This window comes from Triticum dicoccoides, chromosome 4B (assembly GCF_002162155.2).
Source record: "Triticum dicoccoides isolate Atlit2015 ecotype Zavitan chromosome 4B, WEW_v2.0, whole genome shotgun sequence".
Classification (NCBI taxonomy): Eukaryota; Viridiplantae; Streptophyta; class Magnoliopsida; order Poales; family Poaceae; genus Triticum; species Triticum dicoccoides.
In genome coordinates, this window is record NC_041387.1 from 541,797,389 (window position 1) to 541,801,771 (window position 4,383).

A 4,383-nucleotide genomic window follows, 5' to 3' on the forward strand; every position below is an offset into this window, starting at 1 on the left:
CCCCCTCCTCCTCGACTCCTCCCTCGCCGCCGCCGGCTCGCGCTGACGGGCGAAGCCCGGTCAGCCTCGGCGGCGGCGGGGCCTTCCTTCCCCCTGCTCACTAGGGCCGACGCGGGTCGGGGTCAGCGGGCGGCGGCGTGGCGCTGGCCGAGGGCGTGACGGCGCGGCGGCGGACAACGGTGACGGGGCCGGTGCCTGGCGGCGGCGTGTTGGGCTTGGTGTGCTCTGTCGCGGTGGCGCCTGGCGTGGTGGCGGCGGCCATTGGTGGAGCGCATCGGCCCCCCTTCGGCGGGTGGCTGATGCAGATGCGGGGTGCGCCGCTCCTGGCCGCGTGGGTGGCGGATCGGCGGCGAGCGTGGCTAGCTCCTGGGGCTTCCCCGTTTGCCCTGGGAGCAGATCTGGCGATGGTGCTTCCTCTCGGGGGATGGATTGGGGGAAACCCCTTGGCTGTTCTCTGCGGCCACGATGCCGGCGGCGCTCCGGCGTCGTTCCCCTTCTTGAAGGCGGCTTCGCAATCCCCCCCTCGCCCTCCCTTCCTCGTCCCGGGTGAAAGCCCCAAATCTCCGGATTGGGTGGTGACGGCGCCCCGGCGTCGTTTTTCTTCTTGAAGACACCACCTTGGTGCGACGGAGTGGTGGTCGAGGCCTTGGCATGGGAGGTGGCTGCCGGATATCGTCAGTGGTGTCCATGCTTGGCCACTTGCGGTTGATGTTGGCGCCGGCGCGCGGCGTTGGCGATGCTCGGTGGTGCGGCTGCCTGGTGCGGTCGTTGTGTTTGTCGTCCCCTCCCGGCAACCTGTTGGTCCTGGTCATGCGAGCTCAGGGGTGAGCGACTCTGCCTGTCGACGGCGTAGTGTCCTCCGATCCAGGACTAGAGGGCAGGGGGCTCTCTTCGGAGGTAGAGACGAATGGCGGACCAGATGGCTTGGCCCAAGGGGGATGACAGAGCGTGACAATCCTCCTGCAGCGGGATCTACCTCGGCTCAGCCGCGGCGTGTGTTGGCTCCTGTTCGCCGAGGGCTTCGATGTTCAAGCTTGTGCTTGGTGTATTCGAGTCTTGTTAGTGGCTCCTTTGGTATCTTGTATCTTTGCCGTTTTTAGTTTTTTTCTTCCTTTCTTCTTCTTTTTCTTTGGGCTTGATGTGCTGCTCGCCCCAGCATTGCGATGTGTCAATGATGGTTTGCTTTGGAATACAAAGCGGGGGGGAAACCCTTTTTCGGTAGAACAGACACAGGCCCTAGAGACACGGCCAGCAACAACTACTCCTACCTAGCAGAAATGCTGCAGCCATACGCACCGCACTGTTGAGAATACCGCGTTTGCCGATTCAGACTGTAGTTACGGAGTCATCCGATCTCACAACCCTGACGTACCAAGCGCGCCGATGAGCAGACCAAGGAGTTTAACCGCCACGCACGCCATGCTCAGAACGAGATCGCGCTGCCGGGGACGGACAAGGACGGGGACGAGCTCGACGCGCGGCGCCGCAACGGGCATCCACAGGTTATGTCCGTACCCGTTCGCGCTGGCTGCCGCCGGCAATGCACAGCGCAAGCCTCGGGGGACGGCTTCGGCGTAACGCCGACGCTGTGGCGGACGGCGACGTAGGTGCCACCACCGGCATGGCCGTCGCCGCGGGAGTCGGCCTTCTCCGTCCATGTACGTGCCCTGATGCTCGGTTGTGGTGAGTGCGAAGTATGCCTGTTCCGGTGGGTTGACGCAGGGAAACTGGCGGTTTCTTGAGAGGCCACCGCGAGTGGAACTGGCGGGTTTTGATCGCTGTTTGGGACGGCAGTTGGAACTCGGCTTTTTTCTCGAGAGAGAATTCCATTGGACTTTGTCCAAGGCCCTAGTTTAGCGCGTCGAAAAGCCCAGCTTGTTGCTGTTCTGGACTGGGCTGGGTTACTCCTACATGCAAAAAAAATGACTGTTTTTGAAAACAATACTATAAAACCTGGGCCGAAACATTTAAAAAATGTTTGTGCGGTGAGCGTGGATCGAACACGACGCTCTCCCAACTAAGCTATCCCCGCTGCTGAAATAAATAATTAAATATCCCCTTTAAAATACAAAAGAATAAAACGCCTGTGCAGAATGATTCCAAAAATAATTTTGCGGTGAGCGTGGATCGAACACGCGACCTTCAGATCTTCAGTCTGACGCTCTCCCAACTGAGCTATCCCCGCTGATGATATAAACGATTAGTTAAGCTTACTTATTGTTTACAGCAGCAGGCACCATCGCAACTAAACAAAGATCAAATGTTCCCAGTTCAGTCGTCAAGGACTCGTTCAGTTTAGAACTCTGAATTCTTCAACTACTGCATCGACCTGCTGGTGACCGCGCATGTGTTTTGACTTTTGAGCGCTGTTGGATCGGTAGACTGGCGTTTTCTCTCTCTCTCTCTTGAAGAAACAATCTGCTAGCTTAGTTTTTTTAGGCAACTAGAACAATGTCCGCGCATTGCAACGGGATATAAATATTCTACTAGTACGTTAGCTCGTGATTTACCTGCCAATAACAATACCATTGTGTAAATAAATTTTCATTAAATATATTTTTAGAGAAGGAGGGGTCACCCCTGGCCTCTGCATCTGGGTGATGCATGCAGCCATTTTATTAATTATTCACTAAACACCTTGTAAAGAAATACAACAATAAGTCTGAAGCCACCGTCTATGCGATAATTGTCGCTAATCCTATCCAGCTGATGAAGGGATGTTGATAGTCCGGGCCTAATACCACAGATCTCGCAGACAAGCCTAACATCTAAGACCTGAGACCCCAACCAAGCCACTTGCCGGGTATGGGCACACACCGGTCTGGCGCGCTCTCAGATGCCGCCGCCGCCAACTGCCACCACTCCATCTTCAGAACTGTACTGACACATCATCCTTGCCCGGTCTAGCTGCCGTCAACGCCACCACGGCGCCCAAAGGCACCACCACCCTGTGCGCGAACTGCTGAGCACATCGCGGTCGCCGCCGGTACACCTCAGCACCATGCTGCGAAGTACCACCAGCCGACACAGCTTGAAGTCTCTGGAAGATCTATCGTGCGTAGCACCTGCCGCCCAGGCATGACAAAGCGTAGCATCTGTCGGTCAGGCATGACTTGACATCTCCATCGAAGCTCCGTGCAAGACGAAGCCGCTCCACCTCCTACCTCTGACCACCAGCACTGCTCCACAAACGATGCTTCCAAAAGAGAAACGCTACTGCAGTGCCGCCATTGTCTGATCTGGAAGACCAGATCCTAGGGTTTCCCCAAAGCAGTACGAGTGGGTCGACACAAGTCACACAACGATGCCTTTATGAAGGTAACGACATAGATCGCCGCCATCGCCCGCCGCTGGCTCGGTTTTCACCGGCAACTATGTCTCCCTGACTCATAGCCAGTACTGGATCACGGATCCGGAGATCCAAACACTCAGCCTCAGGCCGACCACCTCTGACAGAAGAGATGACCACCACCACCGGTCGCATCGGTCAGAACAGATCTGACTGGAGATGCCGCCGACGAGACCACCAGGCCCTCCATGCCGCCGCCGCCGATCTGAAAGCAGTTTGCACGCCACAGCAGCCTAGCTGGCCACCCCCGCCGCCGCCCGAAAAGGTCGGCCGCTGTGCCCGCAGCTACGCCGATGTCCGAGGCTGGGCCGCCCGCCGCGCCTAGCCGCCGCCATCCGAGGACGAGCCGGCCACCCGCCACCTGCGGCGCCCATCCGTCGCGTCGCAGAACCCAGATCAGCCGTGCCACCACACGCCTAGGGGTCCCGCTAATGAGGATATAGACCTAGGGTAGGGTCATAGGCCTCACCAATATGTCCTACCCAAGGTCACTACCCTAGAAGCAAAGGCACCCCAAAGACAAGAGGGAATACCAATTGAAGACGTCGAGTGCAATCCACTCGACCAGTCATATCTGTTGGGGAATGTTGTAGAAAATTAAAAAAATTCCTACAGTTTCACCAAGATCCATCTATGAGTTCATCTAAGCAACGAGTGATAGGAGAGAGATTGCATCTACATACCACTTGTAGATCGCGTGCGGAAGCGTTCAAGAGAACGGTGATGATGGAGTCGTACTCGCCGTGATCCAAATCACCGATGACCAAGTGCCGAACGGACAGCACCTCCGCGTTCAACACATGTACGGAACGGATGACGTCTCCTCCTTCTTGATCCAGCAAGGGGGAAGGAGAGATTGATGAAGATCCAACAGCACAACGGCGTGGTGGTGGATGCAGCAGGACTCCGGCAGGGCTTCGCCAAGCTATTGCGGGAGGAGGAAGAGGTGTAGCAGGGGGAGGGAGGCGCCAAGACACAGGGTGCGGCTGCCCTCCCCCCTGCCCTCCTTTATAAAGGCCCCCAGGGGGGGCACC

General features: G+C 57.3%; 1 non-coding gene across 1 annotated transcript; it reads right to left on the minus strand.

Annotated features, from left to right (window-relative positions):
* Positions 1-2,112: 2,112 nt before the first annotated feature.
* TRNAF-GAA lies at positions 2,113-2,185 on the minus strand. Its single transcript has one exon. It is a non-coding gene; the product is annotated as a tRNA-Phe (tRNA).
* Positions 2,186-4,383: the final 2,198 nt, after the last annotated feature.